The following is a 21,193-nucleotide window of genomic DNA, read 5'->3' as shown; positions in this document are numbered from 1 at the left end:
AACAGATAATAGATTTTTTCAAATATCCATAATGCAACAAGTGCTCTCCCATCTGAAGTCAATGGGAGCTCAAGGTGCTCAGCAGCCTACATGGGTGGAGATGTTCACACAGGAAGGAGAGTTTGTGAGTCATGTGAGAGTTTGGCTGTGCCCATTTTATTTACACTGCTACATGAGTCCCAAAAAAAAAGGTGTTTAAGTACTCACTTAACTGATTAATAGATTATCTACCAATACGAAGTGTGGGCACTTGCTCATTTTCTTTAATGGGCCTGTGCACCAAAGGAATTTAGATGCCAACCCTTCTAGTTCCTTTGAAAAAAAGCCTTAGGTGGAGGATGGCTAACAAACAAAACAACTGTTCTTACAAGTCATTAAGTGCCTTCAGTTCCATACATAAAAGTTAAGTACTCATTACATTTCAAGGACCTTATGTAACAAAGCTTGTTAAAGTTGCAGTTGCCAATTAGATTTCAATATAAAAGGCACAAGGAGTTGTGCTTTGCCTTAAACTCATATATCTTGATTTGTCTCCATGCGTGTCCCATAGTGCCATACTCTAGAATAACAATTCTTAATTTACAGACTACAGGATTGCAAATGTTTTGCAAGTCCGTTAGAAATAACCCATGGATCTTTCACTGTCCAAAATCCAGTCTGAAAAATTAATACCGAGACCTGAAAGCAGCACCCCAGCCATCTCCATCCAGTACTTGCTATTCAGAGCAGGTGTAACATTTCACTATGATCAAAAAATTATTAAAATACAAACTTTAGGTCTGATCTTCAAACTTGTCATGGCTTACTGTCACATGATGTGACCAAAAAGAAAGAGAAAGCAGCGACATTACTCTTTGCAATATACTCCACCAAAGGAAAACTCCTGGATTAAGGCAGAAAAACAGAGCTAAACTTCATTGCACAGCTCTCATTGGGCTCTCCTGGCACTCCTTTCCCTGAATCACAATCATCTCTTTAAAAGCAATGTGTCTGAATTTGCCACATATTTCATGTTACATTAACAGATAATTAAAAGAAGATGAATAATAATACTGAAATGGATCTCCCTTCTTTTGGGCAAGGAAGGTGGATTTGTGCTGCAAACAGGGATTGATCTCAGGAGCAGATACTGCTTGTTTTATGAAGAGAGGTGTTGATTTTTCAAAGCCTTACCAAGTAAGACAATCTTTCTGCCCAGCATATTGACAAAATGAGAAAGAAAAATGAGATGTATAAACTCTGCTGGTTGTTAACAGTCTCCATTCCACGCAATAGAATCACTCCCTAAAACAAAGCTCTTTGGGAGGCACACACTTGGCTAAATGGAAGTTCACATGAGATCTGTGTTTCTTCTCAGTGAGCAAATATTTATTACTACAGCTGCAAAGTTGTCTGTTCATTAGAAATTTCAGACAAAGAAACAGAAACAAGCTCATATAGAGAAAAGCTCCGTTTTGACCTTCACTGGTTTCTATGGCAGTAAACTCAGTTGCTGATGGAACAGGTACAAGGACCAAAAATATCAGTGCAAAGGATGCAAAGAGCTGTGTTTGTATTACCAAGCACATCCTGCAGGGAATGGGTCAGAGTTGTGCAACATAAACCTTTTTTCTCTTCTCAGCTGTCCTTGCACAGGGCAGCCTGTCAAGGACTTCAAAATCTGAGCTCCTGCAAAGGACCTTGGAGAACAGGAGTGGAGGAGAGGGGCAAACTCCTGCCCTCTGAAAAGCAAGCAGTTCATCTGCATCAGCCTGGACAAGAAGGACAGATGTTAGAAAGCACCACGAGAGGGGTGGAGTTGGGTGTGCAGGTACCTACAGACCCATGGCTCAGCTCCCCGCTCCCAACCTATGCCATTAGAAATTGATGAATAATGCAGCAAAAATTATATCCCTAACAGGCAGCAGCAGATATTTTCTTTCAATATGTAAGGATCACATATTCTTAATAAATATTTAGACACTCACTGGTTCTTGATAGAAATAATTAATTTGAAATTTTTACTGATTTTAAACAAAACACCTTGATAACACAGACACGAAATCCTGACACTGAACTCATACTCTTCTTCAGAAAATACCAGAAGAAAAAAGCAGAGAGCAGAAGTAATACATCATGACGGATGACTAGACACCATTGTTAATTTCCTTAACACCATTGTTAAGGAAAGTCCTTATTACTAAGCAAAGTCCTTATTATTAAGCAAATACTAAGAGTAACATGATTTCAGATAAAATCAGTGAGGGTCACTATAAGTATAACCCACTGAATTACAGCAGTAATTAACAATTATTCTCAGCAATGCAGCTCAGCTAGCAATAATCTGTTACTTCAGATTGCACAATGACCATTTCATAAAAAGGCATTTACACAAAAGCTGCAGTTCAGCAGCTATCGATTTTCAAAGATATAATAGTTTCCTTAGTAATGAAGAGTACAGCCTTAGAATAAGCAAGTATAAATACTTTCCTTGTAAACTTTCCTTTCTGGAACACTCATTTATCCCCAAGGATACATAGAATAACTTGGTGCAACTCATGCTACAGTGCCACACCTCATGAAAATATCTTGAAATCAGCCATACAGGAAATAGATTCTAGTATCCTCTTTCACATGGTCGTAAGTCTAGCCCAAAAGTTGTTTTACTCCTACAGACAGATGATATGTTGTATATATATATGCCTGTGTACAGGATGTGGCTGTACTCAATTTTATCTCAGTGTATCAGATGATAAAATATGATCTGATTGTGGGATAAAAATTAAAGCCAAGGTTAAATGCTAGCCCATTTACAGTGATTAGATCAGCAACAGCTTTCCTCTGTCCAGAATAAGTTTTCTTAAGCTGAAAAAAAAAGTTTAACTTCTATGCTGATAAAAAATTCAAACCTGTGAAATACATGATGTATAGAGTTATGTGCACTGAAAGACTTCGCACACCAAATGCTTCATTCCTCTTCCGCAGATGAAGAACATTTTCCTTTGATTTTTGCCCAACTAATCACATCAGAGAACAAATTTATTATCATACAGTCACTCCATAGAAACAAAACACATTTTCTTGCTTACTACAAAAATATATAAAAATATCAACGTGCTTGTGGAGATCCATTAAAACGTTACATTAGATTATTCTCTGCAAAAAAATAGTTTTTCTGACAGCCTCACCTAAACCTTCAGGAAATAACAGATTTTATAGAGAATTTGTAAGCAAAATTGAATGCAAAGCATAGAATGAAGTATAAATAAGAACAGAATCATTAAAGCAAAATAGAAATGTTTGGTGCTATGGCAGAAATAAGCATATAGGGGAAAGTAGTGCCCGCTCCAAAGGAAAGACTTAAATTATTACTTGAAAAGTAAACAACTATATCAAAATGATTGTTCAACAAGAGCAATTATGCTTATACATACATCGGTGCACTTGGAAATCAACTGGATGTATAAGAAATTCTCATTGACTCATTCATATAAATTAATATACAATGATTAGAAGAATTTGAGGAGAGAGAACACTAAAAATGGTGGTAGTTGCTTCAGCAAACAAGCAGAAGAGGTACAGTTGGGGACTGATTGATATCACTATGTGGGAAGACTAGGTCATCCCTTTGGTTTCTTTCAGATAGCTAGTTAAGTGCACACGTGCATTGTAAAGCCCAGAACTAGGTGCCTATTCCTATTTGTGGATATGATGTAATTTCACAAGCTATTTAAATATTTTCATGGTTTCTTAATGTCTTTAACACAGACTTCTTCCTGTTCCCACCAAGCAGCAGCTGAAGAGCATGTTTCTATGAAAACAGGAACGCCTTTGTTAACTGCAAGGCTTAGGACAAATTCCTGCCCACTTCATTAAGATTGAGCCCATCACTTAACACTTCCAAATCTGCAGGCAGACTCAGGGGTATATGATGGCCAAGAGAAGCAGAAGTTTATTCAGAGAATGTGATTCAGTCAGCTATATACTCATACATAGCATAAATCAGTTTCATTTATTCCCTTTGCAATACAAATTAGGGAATTCAACCTCTTTGTTGCTCTCCACCTGGTTTCCAGAGCTCTGTCTCTACACAGAGACCCATACGCAGTCTCATGGTTAATGGGACCTTAATGTATCTTTGAAAGAGTGTGTTGATCAATTTCTATGTACTGAAGGACTTAAAAAAATTTGGTTGAGAAACAAAATAAAAAAATCTAAGTCATTACATGTAAGCCATGGCATTTAAATAACTGCTGAGATGCACAGCAGTCACACCACTAGCAATTTACAGGTAACTGTTGGTTATCCCATTTTAATTGAACATTCTACAAATTATATTCGTCTTCGCATTATTATTTGAACTACCTTTACTTTCTTGCCAAAGTACATGGTCCAACTGCTAGAACTTCAGAACACCCATTTCAACTATGAAACAAAGTTTGAAATAGTTCATGGCCCCAAGGCTGTCTCCTCAACACCTTTTACCACTGCCCAAGTTCTATACTCCACAATCTACTGCAAAAACTTACAAGTCATGAGAACAGATAGTCTGGCAGACTTTGCTCAGGCTTCTCAGGCCAATGAATGATAATCAGTATTAAAACTGGCTGTGTTCAAAGTTGTTTAACTGATTTGTCCCATTCTCCTCTTCTCATTGCCCTCTAATTTGTTACCTCCCATTGGCAGCTGTCACCCTGATGGTGCAGCTGGAAGAAAGATTCCTGTGAATTCTCGTTGGTTGCTTCAGTGCAAAGTCAGTAACATTATTTTAAACAGGCTCTTGTGTCTCATTCATCTCAAATGGCCAGCTCTGATCTGAAGAAGATGAAGAATGTTCAGTGATTTTCAGTGCTGCCAGGGCTGTAACCCCTAAAGAGAAGGATGGTATTGAACACTGCAGGGATTGCAGCAAAGGATGCTGACTGGAGTGAAATAAGCTAATTCTGCAATTATTCTTTGATCACAGACTTGATCTCCTATTATTGAAATCTATTAAAGTTGTCTACACCTCTGTAAAGTTTAGGTTAGATTCAGAGTCTGGATAGATATAAATGAAAATTTCCTAGTGATTCACTGACATTTGTAGTGATATAAATAACTACCTGCAAAGCAAAGAAAAATTATATCTCATTCCAATTCAAAAAATCAAATCAGACAGACTATCTTAAAAATTACAGCCTCCTATTTAAATTCATTTTAAGGATTTGTGTTTTCCATTTTTGAGTTGTAGAATTAAGAGACTATTTGGAAACATAAAACACTTGAACAAGCTTTGCATTTATTTAGTGCAGTTTTTACAGGTAAAGTATTACATGTCATCTGTTCAACTTTCCTTTTGCTTTGTTCTTTTATTGAGCAAGACCTTGACATCAACCAATGATTATTTTATAGTTTTTCCTGACCAGCATACACATATGGTGTCCTCTTTTCATATTCTGAACAGATAATCCAAGTAACACTGTTACATTAGAAGACAATGTAGGTCTCTCTCACCATCCTTTGATACTTCTAGTTTTGGCCATGCAGATTGCACATAAGTGCCATTTATTTTTTAATATCTTTGCAGAGAAATATGAAAATCTGGAATTTTAAGAACAAATACTAATGATGTAATTAACAAATCAATGCAACTAATTGAACATATCAGGGAAACTTCATCATAAGAATAAGAAAAAATAATAATAAAATGTAATTTCCGTCAAAACAGATCACAAAATGCACACCACCTTCCAAAGAAGCACTGGTGATGGCTGTGACATAAGCTCGTTACGGTTCATTAGGCATGATTAACTTACTTCCCCCTTGCATAACAGAGTGCTCACTAGTACCCAATTAATTTAAGTTATGAGTAAGTGCCATCCTCTGATTGGAGTTATAGGATTAAAAGTGAAGCCTGAAGTTACAACCACCTCTGGAATTATCTGCTCCTCAACCAAGTTATACTTTCTAAGTGGTCATAAAGCTATTCTATTCCCTGCAGGATAGTCACTCTTTTCCATGTCACATCATCACACATATCCAGGTGCATCCAACAAATCTGTTTCAAAACAATTTTGTGGACTCTATTTGTTACATAACAACTCAATATAAAAAATGCAAACAACAACACACACAATACACACACACAGAAAAATCCCTATATATACATGGTAGTATCTATGTGTTTTAACACACACACATATACATATGGCAACAAAATATTCCTAATGTCACAGTCACTCCATCCTAATAAGTGATGCTTTAGCAGTCATCCATCTTCAGTCCTTAAAAACTTAAATATCAGACTTCATTTTAATCAAGCAAGTTTTATAATGCCAAAACTATTTCAGTTATTTTCCACTGGAGGACAGAACAGTAATTTCTAGGTCACTTTCTACCATTGGAATGTTACCTATAATTTACCCATCAGCCAAATTAAGCACTGGCATAGCAATGCTAACCTAAATGGGTGTTTTGAAGACTTCTGATGAAGGTAAGCAATGATACAGCATTTTGTGTGTTGTTTGTTTGTTTTGATGTGTTTGGTGTTTTTTTTTTCAGAACCTAGATCATGTCCTGAGCTCTGCAGGTATCAGCTGTCCAACACAAGCCACAAACCCCCTTCATATCCCAACTCCCTTTCCACAGTCCTGCTCCTTCAAGTTTTTTTGCAGATTATACCTCAGAATTGCCGAGACCATGTAAAGTTAATGAAGGTGGACTGGCTGAAGTTTTCTTCAGGCTACAATTCTTCCACAGTGCCTTCATCCCTGTCTCTCATGTCAGTAATACTCTATGTACTCAAATTTAACTTGGCTTTACTACACTTGCACATAGGCAGACTGATGAAATACTACAGAAACGAGTAGCAAATTTCATAACACATCATGCAGATCAAGCATACATATCCACATATAAGATTGCAATAAAGTTATTTCCTTTAGTGCTGTTAAGAAATTAGACTTCTTCAATTTCCAGCATAGTTTTTCTAGCAGTTTTCTAGAAGCTAGAACTCCTATCACAGTCGAGACCTGATCCAAAATTCCACACAATTCTAGAGCTGACCAACATTCATGGCTGTAAATTTGCATTCCTAATAATAAAAGGAAAGCAAATACTTGCAAATACTCTTTTTAATTTTTTATCTGTTACATGAATTATGCAAGCTTTTTCTATAAGACTTTAACCTAAATTATTTTTGAATTTCTAGATCTGAGGGATCCCAGTAAAACCATTCTCAAATTATTAATTACTATTAATCTATATATTTGTACTATAACATACTAAATAATACTACGTAAATATACATATATAGTATTTAATAATGTGATTTACCATTTCTCCAAAATATAGAGGCCCTTTTCTTACAATATATTTATCACATTCATCACTACTAACAGTCTTAGAGGTGTTGACCTATTCAGACTTGCCTCTGGAAAAAAAAAAGACCCACCAGGGCCAGGAGACCAGCCTGTGCCACCAGAAGGCAGCAGGGAAGGCAGTGGGCTCTACTGGAGTTCAGTAGAAGGACTATCCCAGAACTGGCACGTTTGTAACAAATTCCAGATGTAACCCATTCTAAATTTTCTTGACGAGGAAATACCATATTGTGGTGGTGTTTTTTGTTGTCGTTTTGTTTTGTTGAATTGAATGACAGATCAACTCAAGATTTTATAAACATATAGGAACACTTGCAAATTGGTATATATGAACAAAAAACAGGGTATATATGAACAAAAAAAATACCTTTTATACATCTATTCAGATCTTACACGCCCTGTTTCAATATATGACAATTCCTTATTTATTAGGAAACGAGAGTCCAGATTTAAATGCAAAACCTCACCATACCTGAGTGTTTAGCTGGTTAACAAGCAGGACTTGGAAGAATTTACTTCTGCTAAAGGAAAGCAAGTATCCATCTCTCCTTTGTGACAAAAAGGAAACAAATCTCTTCCATGAAATGTTAAAATAAGTGAGTATTTAATTTCCAGATCAGTGAGGGACCCCACTAAAATCTGGCATGATGTTTCGTGCTTGAGGAACCTTTGTGGAAGATCTGTGGAAGGCTACAACAGAAATCACTTTTGGGCTTTTTACAAATAATGAAAAGAAATTAAATTCCTGCGCTTTTAAATGAGTTGTTTTAATTACAAGTGGAAGAGAAACATAGCTCCCAAGTGACCAATAGTGCATGGATCCACTTCTCATTTGAGACAAACAAAAATGTTGTTTCCAGCATAAAAAAGCCTGTTGTGGGTGTTAAAATCCACATGCACTGAGCCATAATGATGATTTCTGGAGTGCTCAAAGCTAATTTACAGGCTTTCCATGAGCATAGCATTACAGTGTTTGAATTCTTCCTAAAAACAGAGAAGTTCGTCCCAACATGTCTGTCGGTAATTACCTTGCTGAAGGAAAGCAAAGTGGAGTGATCATATCTCAGGAAAGCGATGCACCAGAAAATGGTGTAAAAGCCTTTCCTATTTGTTTCTTTCTTTGAAAGCCCTTTCAAGTTTTTGTTACTTAATACATTTTAAAACCTCTAAAGCTTTGCTTTAATTTTAAAACCATGTGGCTTTTCTCTGGGAAGCTCATTGCCTAAGGAAAGGTCTAGCTAGGCACATCCACCTTAATATATCACAGAATCACAGAATTTCTAGGTTGGAAGAGACCTCAAGATCATCGATTCCAACCTCTAACCTAACACTAACAGTCCCCACTAAACCATATCCCTAAGCTCTACATCTAAATGTCTTTTGAAGACTTCCAGGGATGGTGACTCCACCACCTCCCTGGGCAGCCCGTTCCAGTGCCTCACAACCCTTTCAGTAAAGAAATTCTTCCTAACATCTAACCTAAAACTCCCCTGGCGTAACTTTAGCCCATTCCCCCTCGTCCTGTCACCAGGCACATGGGAGAACAGGCCAACCCCCACCTCTCTACAGCCTCCTTTAATGTACTTATACAGAGCAATAAGGTCACCCCTGAGCCTCCTCTTCTCTAGGCTGAACAAGCCCAGCTCCTTCAGCCGCTCCTCATAGGACTTGCTCTCCAGGCCCCTCACCAGCTTCGTCGCCCTTCTTTGGACCCGCTCAAGCACCTCGATGTCCTTCTTGTAGCGAGGGGCCCAAAACTGAACACAGTACTCGAGGTGCGGCCTCACCAGAGCCGAGTACAGGGGGACGATCACCTCCCTAGCCCTGCTGGTCACAGTGTTTCTGATACAAGCCAGGATGCCGTTGGCCTTCTTGGCCACCTGAGCACACTGCTGGCTCATATTCAGCCGACTGTCCACCATCACTCCCAGGTCCTTCTCTGCCTGGCAGCTCTCCAACCACTCATCTCCCAGCCTGTAGCTCTGCTTGGGGTTATTGCGCCCCAGGTGCAGGACCAGGCACTTGGCCTTGTTGAACTTCATACAGTTGACCTCAGCCCATCGGTGCAGCCTATCCAGATCCTCCTGCAGAGCCTTCCTACCCTCGAGCAGATCGACACACGCACCTAGCTTGGTGTCATCTGCAAACTTACTGAGGGTGCACTCAATGCCATCATCCAGATCATTGATGAAGATGTTATAGAGGACCGGCCCCAGCACCGAGCCCTGGGGGACGCCACTAGTGACTGGCCTCCAACTGGACTTGGCTCCATTCACCACAACTCTTTGGGCCCGGCTATCCAGCCAGTTTCTAACCCAACGAAGCGTGCGCCAGTCCAAGCCAAGAGCAGCCAGTTTCTTGAGGAGAATGCTGTGGGAGACATATATCACACAGAAACTTCCACAAAAAAAATGGATCATGCTAAGTTATTTGTTTTGGCTTAAGATAAAATGTCAGACTGAAATCTCTAATTTTCCAGCAAACAGGAAGCCTTCATTTTCACATTAGAAAAGCACCCACTGATTAATATCGGTGATTAGAGAGTGATTCAGCTTAAGATACAATGCTTGTTGCAGATTGATTGAAAACTCTCTCAGCTCAGAATTTATTATGTTAGGCTGTCCAGATCAGCTTGCTCACAGGCTTGCCAGCTAATCGATCAAGAAAAAGATGAAGAAAGTTCTCAATTAAAGATGAAAGAGTTCTGAATCACTCCCATCCTTCTCCTCGCTACCAGACACTGAAACTTGGAATGTATATGTCTCGGGTGGCCAAGGCAGCTCTTTGACTGAAAGACATACTTGAGAGCACAACTTTCTGATGTGGCAAGCAATCTCCCACCTTCAAAGATAATCCAGTCGTGCTCACATTGTGCAGTGCCAGCCTTAGTAGTCCCCAGTAATGACAATTTGGAGAACCGCAGCCCAAATATCATGAATTTATTTCATTTAAAATATAAATCAAAGAACCAAAGATTTAGATCCTCTCCCCTCCTGGTTCGCCACTAATTCTTGCTGTTTTCAACTCACAGAAATAAACTTTGGCAAATCTAAATCACAAGCTAAAAAACTTTACTCTCTGTTTTTATAGGAACTAAGTAGCAAGTAGCCAGGTTTCTACTCATGCCCTCCTTAAATTTTAGAAAAAAGGTAACTTCAGCATTGGTCAGATTTTCCACTGCCACCAGGAAAAATGAATACTGTTTTTATGAGCCTGCATTTTTTAAATTAATCCTAAATTAGTTACTACTATCTATTTTATACATATATATGTACTAAATAATAGCAAATAAAATTATTAATAATGTATTATGTATTACAGATGTATTACTATTAATGGCACCAATTAGTGTGATCTTTGCTATGCACTGAATTTTAACTATTGCATGACTGTATTATCACACCTTTGATTTGGCTGCCCAATAATTTAATACAACCAAAGCCCAAGATAATGCATCAAGCCAGGCAAAACATACACTTAACACCTAAGAGGTACCCAGGCCTGCAGGCCTGGTTTTTCTTGCTACAAAAAGCTTGCAATCCTGTTCTCTTGCTAACATCCAACTCTTTGATCATTGCCCTCCTTTAGCTCCCTTCTGCTTTCCATTAGAGAGGAAAACATAAGCAAGCAAGAAATGTAAGGTTCCGAGGTTTGCTGATTTGTTTTTTAATTTTCCATGTATTCATTTATAATTATCCAATTAAATCAGTAAATGTTGCCACATAGCAAAATATGTTCAACAAAAACACATGATTTAAAAATGTACCCGTTTCTTCAAAACTGTGAACTGATCTTTCCATTTAACATCTAAGATTCTTTACATTGGAAAATAAGGTGGAAATATGTACACAAACACAATTAGGTTGCATAAACTTTCATTATGAGAAGATGCAATGATGCTACTTTATTCAACAAACCTGTTAAAAATCCAGTTGCAGAGTTACTGATTTGTCAAGTTTTCACATGTGGAAAGTCCCAATCAAGGTACTCAACCATGGAACTTTCTAATATGCCACCAGGAACAATTGCCTTTTGCAAACCATACATTCTGTATTTATACAGATAATCTTTCCGTATGTATATACACACTTTACAGAAAAGAAAAGAAAAGAAAAAAACAACAACAACAACAACAAAAAAACACTTATGACAGATAATAGATTTTAAAAACAGGCAGTACTTTCCTCTTATAACTCTAAACCTAAATAGTGCCTCCGCAAACATTTTTTATGACTGCATAAATTAAGTTTGCGAGGTCTGTAAAACAGTCTAAAAATCGATGTCCAAACTTCAGAAGACATGTACGTATTTATCTGTGCTTTTGCAAAACACTATATGAATGCTGAACAGTGCAATAATTTAATATGATATTAGTATAACCTATCATTGCTCCAATCAATGAACAAAATTAGAATAATTTACTCTCCTACAACTTAATGCTGAATTTAGCAGTTTTTGCAGATACACAGACAGATGAAATCAGAGATTTAATTTCATTGAGTGCTTTTTGCTGTGCTCTTCTAGAACTTTCTCATGAATAAGCACAGCCATTTAAGACTGCTTTGTAATTTTAGAGAGCTGTGTTATAGCTAAATTGTCCATCAGAATAATAATAAATAGATTGTATTCACTTCTTGTTTCACCAAATACCATTCGGAATAACAAACATGGAAGAAAAAAGCTCACAGCACTATTATTTAAATGTTATGGAAAATGTTGTATTTGCCCCATTTCACTATGGTGGGACTTGATTGAACTCTATTATCTTTGCATCCAACGTATTTTAAGTTGCCATGCACATGAAGCATCACCAGGACCAGCTGTGGTTTAAATCAGGCCAAATGAAGGAATTTGTCTGCCACCACTTTCAGAGTGGAAAGCTTCCCTCTAAAACAAGATGTTGGCTGTCACTTAGCATAGCAGGGAGACAAAACTATCAAAGAACCCACCCATCATTATCTTTTTTCATTTGTTGCTTCTAACTCTGTGCTTTGCAAAATAGAGTTTGTTGCTTCTAACTATAAAGGTTTTAAATTCTTTCTTCTGTAGGAAATTGTGTCTTACAAGAATAAAGTATTATTCAGTTTAATCCACTCAACAGGAGAGAAGTTCTTCTGAAAGCTAAATGCTGTTCCCAAGGATACATGCACTGCAGGAGTAAAACATCCTGAGTCCAAGGCTCAAATTCTCAAATATATTTAGGTAGGTGCTCAGTTTCATCAAGTCCAAAGGGAGATAGGAGCCCAAATTCCTCCATGATCCAGACCTAGGAATATCGCTAACAGACTGGTATTTTCAAAAAGTACTCTGAGTAATCATTGCCAGTATTCCCCTGAGAGAAATTTCACACTTACCTAGTATCATCTATATCAGCCAACAAAATACAATAAACATAAAACCGTGTGTATCCTATGGGTGACATTTCAGCATCCAGAGAACTAAGCATATAGAGGCTACAGACTTGAGGTAAATCCTACAGCTAGCTGCTTTTGTTGTGGCGATAGCATCTCTGAAAGCTGCCAAATGGCAACTACAGAGCCTTCAGGCCCTCACAAATTTCAGAAGAACAACTGGAATAAGCAAAACCACTATTTGTAGACTTTGCTTTGGAAAGCTGCTGCTATTCTTTACTCTCATCCCTGGTAAGTGCAGGTTCACAGTTTATGACACCCCCACAAGCGCCTGACCTCTTCTATTGCCATTTATCTTGTATGTGACATGTTTGATATAATTACACGTGTTTTTTTTTTTTCCACATCACAATGAGCTTTCAAGCTAGTTTTAAACATGACAACGTGGGGCTAGAGATAAGGAAATACATGTTTCAGAATTACAGAAATAATACATTTTAAAAAGGAAAAGAGAGGAGGGAGAACAGGAATACTGAGTTTTTTTGTTTACCTTAAGTATTTGCTGTCACTAAATCCAACTCTGTATGCAAACCACAGCCTCACGGCCCTCCAAAGACTTGGAAATTTTGACAACAAATCAGCCACAGACTTCTGAATCTTAACAGCAGCTGATGCTTTCAGAAAATAGTTTCTTGGTCTGCTCAGCTACCACAGTCACAAATCTGTATCTTAAACACATACTGAGAACTCTCTCTCACAGTCCAGCCCATCAATCAGTCCTTAACTCCTGTATTTATAGCCCTGTCCTCCTTCACCCACCCTCTGCACTAAGCCCTAGGGAAGACCCAGAATAAATCTAAACAAAATTTTCTTTTGCAAGCTCAGAAATGGCTAGCTCAGGAACTACAACACCTTAGTACAGGGGGTTCTACACTTCTTGGGGTTACTCACATTTGAATTATGCATATATGTATTTCTCATCCTCAACAAAATCCACTGCTGTAGATGCCCTATAGCCTCATCATTGGAGGCTCCTTCACCAGAGGGACAAATTAAAATGCATTGCAATGCATAATCTATTCATCAGTATGATGAAAGGCTTTCGGTATTAAAAAACACTATTATGTAAGACAAAACAAAGGAAAATGGGTACAAAGCGAGATCTAATTAAGAATCTTACTAAAAATCATTTCAAGTAAAAGTAACTTCTCTTGCTATAAAATAAATAAATCTTTTCCTGATAGGAGAAAGGAAATGTTTGAAACATCAATTAAAAACTTTATTTAAGAAATAGAAGCTGTGGCATCCTTTTTAAAAAAAATAAAAAATATAAAAAAATAAAAAAAAAAAAAAACACATTCAGATCCCTAACTGGACTAAGGTGAGGGATGTCTGTTGATCAATCTATTTTTTTTTTTTCTTTTAATAATACTCTCTTATCTCCAGAGAGAAAGGAAAATTAAAAAAAATTTCCATTTATGGTGGAACAGTCTCAAATATATACTGTGCCATGAAATATGTATATTGACAGGTTACTTTTAAGTCTAAAGGAGAATCAAGTCACTGGATACGTGCATTTCTAGGCACATGGAAAGACATATTAGAAGATACAGAAAATTCATGGTATTGATTATATACCATGAATTGAATATGTACCGTATATTGATTAAATAGTCAGGACCACAAAATAACCCTTAAAAATAGATCCTTTCCAGCTAGGCAACACAATTCTTGTGGAAACAATATAAGCAACCTGAAGCTTTTATTCCAGTTCCCTGGAGTCTTAAAGTTGAAAGAGATATCAAACTGAGCATCATCTGAGTGTCCTGTTTCCTGGACCTTCTGATTTTTTTTGTTAAGCACTTGGTGAAACAAGAGTCCATAAGACACAAAAATAATGCATTTTCTAACACTGCAACAGAGGCATATTTCCTCACTCCCACTCTCCATCTTTAAAGCAGCATATGGTTGAGGGGGAAATGACTTTGAACCTGACACTGAAGGACTTCTGCCCTAAGCAGGAGATGTACAGTCTGAAAACAGTCTGATGCAGGAGTGCTTAAGAGAGCACAGTACAAGAGCATTACCCAAACAAACTTTGTAGTCACTGTCACTTCATCCCCAACTGCTTGTTAATTCTTCTCCATCTGCGTGTTAACAGGTTCTGAGGTTATTTACTTACTTTACTCTCTATCATTTGCATTTTCACAAAGCACACAAAGGGGCTCACATTTCATTATACTTATGAGAGAATCATAGAATCATAGAATATCCTGAGTTGGAAGGGACCCTTAAGGATCATCAAGTCCAACCCTTAACACCGCACAGGTCTACCCAAAAGTTCAGACCATGTGACTAAGTGCACAGTCCAATCTCTTCTTAAATTCAGACAGGCAAAATCTCAAACTTCTGGATTGTTGTAGTTGCAGCATGTAAAAGAGAGAGGAGATTCTGCTCCCTCAGCAGAATTTGGAGAACTTAAATCAAAACAACACAAATCAAATACACTACCAAATCTTATCTTTTTTTCCTTGGCAAGAACTGAAGAATTCAGGCAGTACACTACCAACTACCCAGGTCTAAAAGGCTATGCTGGCTGCCAACACTTCTTGACCTGTTTCTTCATGGCTTGCCAGAAAAGGAGAAACAGTACAATGCTTCTGATTTACTGCTATGCAAGGTCCAAATGTTTGCTGACCGCACAAGATATAAATTTTACCTCCATTTCTCATACATATTTCAAGTTGTTAAATTGAATTATCCTCAGTAAGATCAACTGTGCCTAAATAGAGCATTCGTGATTATAAATGGCCTTAAATAGACCATTCTGCAGTGGAATGCAAAGTTGATATCACAAGTTTCACAAAAGCAATTTCTTTTGCTCAGTGTCCATCTTTCTAACAGCTGGCTGCCTGGAGCACGAGCGTTTCTCCCACATTTCCCGCTAAACTCTCAGGGAACAATTTAACCTCTGATATTCCAACTTATGAAAGAAGAAAAAACGTCACAATACTGAGATCATTGCAGTCAGAGCTATGAATAGATTTCAGGTAACAAGACCTTTAAAGGAAGGTTCAGCATTGCTCGCTATCTAGGTGGGGAAGATTGAAGAGAATCCAATAAAGAGGAAAATGATGGAAGACTGCAAGCCACCTCATCTCCAGTCAGAACCACAGAATCACAGAATTTCTAGGTTGGAAGAGACCTCAAGATCATTGAGTCCAACCTCTGACCTAACACTAACAGTCCCCACTAAACCATATCCCTAAGCTCTACATCTAAACGTCTTTTAAAGACTTCCAGGGATGGTGACTCCACCACTTCCCTGGGCAGCCTGTTCCAATGTCTAACAACCCTTTCGGTAAAGAAGTTCTTCCTAACATCTAACCTAAAACTCCCCTGGCGCAACTTAAGCCCATTCCCCCTCATCCTGTCACCAGGCACGTGGGAGAACAGACCACCCCCCACCTCACTACAGTCTCATTTAAGGTATCTGTAGAGAGCAATAAGGTCGCCCCTGAGCCTCCTTTTCTCCAGGCTGAACAAGCCCAGCTCCCTCAGCCGCTCCTCGTAGGACTTGTTCTCCAGGCCCCTCACCAGCTTCATCGCCCTTCTCTGGACTCGCTCAAGCACCCTGATGTCCTTCTTGTAGCGAGGGGCCCAAAACTACAGACTAAAGTTATAATATTTGGTTGAAAAACACTAAATTTCCCCATGAAGCTTGCTTTTTTTTTTTTTTTTTTTTTCCCCAACATGGCTTCCAAAGCTCTTCATTCTTCCAGCCTTGGTTCCTGTTAGTTTTGAGGTATGACCAGGAGAGTTACATTAAAAGTCTAGTAATATTAATAAAAGCGGTTGCTGAACTCCATAAGACAGCAATGAAATGTGGAAGATACTTCCTAATTGCTGAATGGTATTGAGCCCACGGTATTCTTCCCATCCACAGGTGATAGAAATAATGCTCAACAAACATTCAATGAAAGGAAAAATTCCTCTGCACCTGAGATCAGTGCCATAAGACAAAACAAAAAAATCTTAGCTGAGAATGCAAAATGGAAGAAAATACTTGTCTTAGATCTGCAAGGATATACCGTAAGTGTTGAATACACTATAGCAATAATAATTAAAAAAAAAAAAAAAAAAAAAAAAAAAAACATTACTTTATTTGAAAAGTAACTTTTTCTTAGAATATTTGTACACACATAGAGGAATTCTTCTCAGAATGATGGGGTCATTCTTGCTGTTCTCATATTAAAATCTTTTAGTCTTTCCTTGTGAAAGGACTGATGAATCCATTAATAGTTGCATCCATCATGAAATACGTTTATCTAGGAAATACCTATATGAGCACATTCAAAGTTCATTCACATTTTGGAAAGAGGCCAGATGTCATACAGTCTTCACAAGGTTGCTTTAAAAGCTAGTTCAGTTCCTTGATCTGGTTCACAGCACAGCCGTACAAACATTGTGCTGGCACAACAGATGTCTGAGGGAAGGTGAGGAAACAGGCATGCTTTATGTCATATTGCTATCAAAAACAACCTACTGTGAAGCCATAGCCCCTGTGTACAGACAATATACAGATACCTTCAGGATGAAGTCATCTGAAAAGAAAAATTTACAACACCCTACAGGAAGAAGGCAAATCATAAGTTCTCTATCTTCCATTTTCTGTAGCCTATTGTTAAACAATAGTAACCTTTCCGAATATTAGCTTAAATGAAAAGAAGCTACTTGATACAAAAAGGGGATTAAAAAAAAAAAAGGTATCCAAATGCTATATTAGCATTATAATCAACAGGAAAAGCATTGCTATAGGCATGATACCAAAAAAAAGAAAATCTGTCAAAACTGTATATCAGAAGTGATGCAACTACAAATCTATTATCTAACTTTGATATTAAGCAGGGCTACTTCCTGCCTCGGACTGGACCAAAGAATGTGCTATTTTTGTAAAAGGCATATCTATCTGAAGCCCAGAAAGGGCCACTGTTATCTAGCCAGATTTCTGGCACACAGTCCTGACTTGGATTTATTCCTACTGGGACTACAGTATGTACTTTGGAAGGAAATCAACCTAGATTTCCACATTTTCAGTGGAGTATTCATCTCAGTCCATCCATCAGAGCAGTAAAATCTTCCAATATTTAATCACTCTCGGAGTTAAAACCTGCCTGTCTTCTGTCAATTTAAACTCAAATACCTTTCATCCCAACCCATTGTTACTCAGCTGAGAGAAAGGTCTGTTGTCCTGTTGATTACAGGTCCAGAAACCAGCTCATTTTATTTTGCTTCCCCCCACCACCAAAAAAACAAACAAACAAACAAACAAACACACACTAATAGCTTTGAATTCTTGCTGAAGCAACATTTCCAGTTTAAGTCTCCCAGCTGATTTTGTTCCCAACGGATTTCCTCAATCAAGTCAATGTTCACACTTAGCCAGGAACAGGTTCACTATTCATTCTCTGAACTCCTCCACTAGTAAAAAGATTACATTTCTTCTGTTACAGGTTAAAGAGCAGTTTCTGGTGGGCAATCAGCAAATATAAACTGTTTTAAAAGTCAAAGAGTGACCTTTCTGAATGTGCACCCACAATCGTTGTTCTAAATGTCCAGCCTAGGCTGGTCCCAGGCTTGCTAGAAGTACCTCTGCTGAACACACATTTCCATTTGGAAGCTATCCATTTGGATATTTTGTAGTGGTGGTTTGTAGGATATCAATGCTGTTAGTCAACTGAGCGCATGACTTCTGGACACTGTAACTTTCTCAAAAACTCATGAAGCATAACCAAATTAAAGGTCTTAAAGAACCATATTTAATCAATACTATTACTTTTAATCTCATTACAAATTATAATTAGCTTATTTTTCATTTTTATTGACACTAACTATGCTACTCTCCTAATTCTCTATTAATCAGGTCATATAACAGCTGTTCCACTATTTTACCTGAAACTGATGTACAAGAAATCCCTGCCCCATTCTGTTTGCTTTCTTTGGTACACATTTACTGTTCCATAATTTATTTGCTGAACAGAATCCATCAGCTTTAACACTACAGAAAACTCCTTGTCCAGTTCTTCAGCGTCAGATGCACAGAACTACTGATTTTTAAGTCTTTTTAATAACGTTCATGTAGCTTGAGAATTACTGATAAAAAGTATTTCACTATAATTATATGAATGAGTTTACCTGATTATTTTTCAAAAGCTGAGCAAAAATAGCTTCTAAATACTTCTGCCATTTCTCATTTAGTCCTTGTGTCCCAAGGTTCGAAGAGAGGAATGCCACTAAAATACTCCAGTTCTACTGATAACCTACTTTTGTTTTACTGAGATCTATTTATATGGAAGATGCATTCTTACCAGTCTTCTGTGCAATTACACACAATGTAGGGCTAAGCAAAATTTATAATAATCTCAAATAAAAGTTTTTTATGGATAAAAGCTATAAAAAAGCATCTATCTGCTTGCTGTCAACATGCCACAGGATGCAGGAGCACCTTTGGGAATGGTTTAGCTGTAGGTTCTTTCTATGGATTGTCTCAGCATCAAAACACATTGCTGACATAGTCCATTCTCTCAAAGATGTATATGTATAATGATGAATATACTGTTAATTAGCTACTGCTTAAAACTGCTCATTATTGATATCCAGACTGCTGACTGGAAGAGAGAAAAAGTATTCTGGAAGGGAACAAAGAAACAGAACCCACTTATGCAGCCTGCCTACAATGAGAAGATAAATAAAATAAATAAATAAATAAATAAATAAATAAATAAATAAACTCAAAATGCACTGAAGCTTCTCCTTTAGCTGGTGCAAATGACTTGCTCCTTAATTTAAACTTTAAAGTGTTGTACATTTATTTTCACTTCTGGAATAGCCCAAACTAGGATAAAATAGAGATTTGCCTCTTGGCCGCAAAGCCCACCAAGAGATCTCTTTTATCCAAAAGTGACTGATTGTACCCAAATGATGCACTGGTCTTAAGAAAAACTGAGGATTTTCACCAATAAAACTTAGATTTGCATTATATACATTATCAACACTGTTATTACTAAGTCTTACCTGCTGTGTAAACTACCTCACTGTGGGACTAAGGTGGGGATCGGTCTCTTCTGCCAAGCACCAAGTGATATGACGAGGAAATGACCTCAAGTTGCACCAGGGGAGGTTTAGATTGGCTATTAGAAAAGAAATCTTCACTGAATGGGTTGTGGAGCATTGGAACAGGCTGTATCACCTGAACAGGCGAGCCACCATCCCTGGAGGTCTTCAAAAAACATGTAGATGTGGTGCTTAGGGACATGGTTTAATGGTGGAGTTGGCAGTGCTACATTAATGGTTGGACTTAATGATCTTAGAGGTCTTTTCCAACCTAAATGATTCTATGATTTAAAAAAGTCATGGAGGCATCCAACGAGATGCTGTTGTGGAAAATATCAAGTATACAGCAATCAGACACCATCTTTGAAACTCAATTTATCTATCTATCTATCTATCTATATATGTAAACAGGAAACAATTGATGGAAGGAGGAAGAAAACGGTTTGTAAGGAATATTCTACAGCCTGTTTTCATTTGTCCATGTACTTGTTTAAAGTGAGAAATTTCAAAAAATTGACATCCCCCAAAAGAAAAGAAAAGATGGTAAAAAATTGCAATCAGACATAAAAAAAAAAAAAACCTCTCCCTGCTTCTGCACCTCACAGAATCAAACACATAAAAGAATAATAATGGGACTGAAATAGCACCTCAACTCATTCAAGCCTAAAATGAACATTAAAAAAAATAAAAATCCATTTTGTCAACATGCAGACTATTAAGAAGTTCTCACAAAAACAAACAAACAAAAAAAAGAACACTTGAAAAGACACACGCTCAGGTTATGAATATAGATGAAAATCAGGCGTGCAGGCAAATTATCTGAACAAGCTGCTTATGCTCATCTCCCATTTCTCTCTGTTCTGCTGTTCTTGCACCAAGCCATGCCCCACACCAACCACTGACTTTATTATGGCCTCATTATGATGAAGAGCCAAGTGAGCTCAGTGCCCCGTAATCCAGCCCTGAGCAGGACACAGCCGCTGGTGGTTCACAGGCTCCCCTCTGCTGCTTGGCACACAGCAGCAGGACCCATGCCTGTGTGGGTTATTCAAACAAATATTATTCACAGGCTATTCAAACAGATTTTCCTCCTTGCCACTCAGTATATCTTCAGTCAGCAAATACCATTTGCTTCATTTAAATTTGATAAGAATGTTTCTGGGCATTCACTATCCTTATTTATTTCTCATCTCTCCCTACCAGAGAATGCCAGCTTATTTATACCAAGACCCTGATAAAATCTGTACAACACCTGTCATACTGGAGTCTTCCCCAACTTTGGCTGAGCAAGAGTCTAATGTGACTTGATATACAAATTTCACTTTCTATACCACTGCTAAAAACTGCCACGCTGGCTGGAGGATTGCCTAGGCAACTACAAAGATTGCTTGC

At 37.8% G+C, this 21,193-nt stretch overlaps 1 protein-coding gene across 2 annotated transcripts in view; it reads right to left on the bottom strand.

Annotated features, from left to right (window-relative positions):
• Positions 1-21,193, bottom strand: part of GRIN2A (glutamate ionotropic receptor NMDA type subunit 2A) — a 193,214-nt gene that overhangs the window by 98,961 nt on the left and 73,060 nt on the right. Inside the window, exon 1 of one of the 2 annotated variants that reach the window (XM_021277526.4) lies at positions 4,509-4,608. The exons of the other annotated variant lie outside the window; for it this stretch is intronic. The gene's annotated coding sequence lies outside the window, so the exon portion shown is untranslated. Of the gene's footprint in view, positions 1-4,508; positions 4,609-21,193 lie in introns of those variants that run through there. 2 annotated transcript variants of the gene reach the window in all.

Source organism: Anas platyrhynchos, chromosome 15 (genome assembly GCF_047663525.1).
Source record: "Anas platyrhynchos isolate ZD024472 breed Pekin duck chromosome 15, IASCAAS_PekinDuck_T2T, whole genome shotgun sequence".
Classification (NCBI taxonomy): Eukaryota; Metazoa; Chordata; class Aves; order Anseriformes; family Anatidae; genus Anas; species Anas platyrhynchos.
The sequence above is the reverse complement of the archived record's forward strand: the minus strand, read 5'-3'. Positions and strand labels throughout refer to the sequence as shown.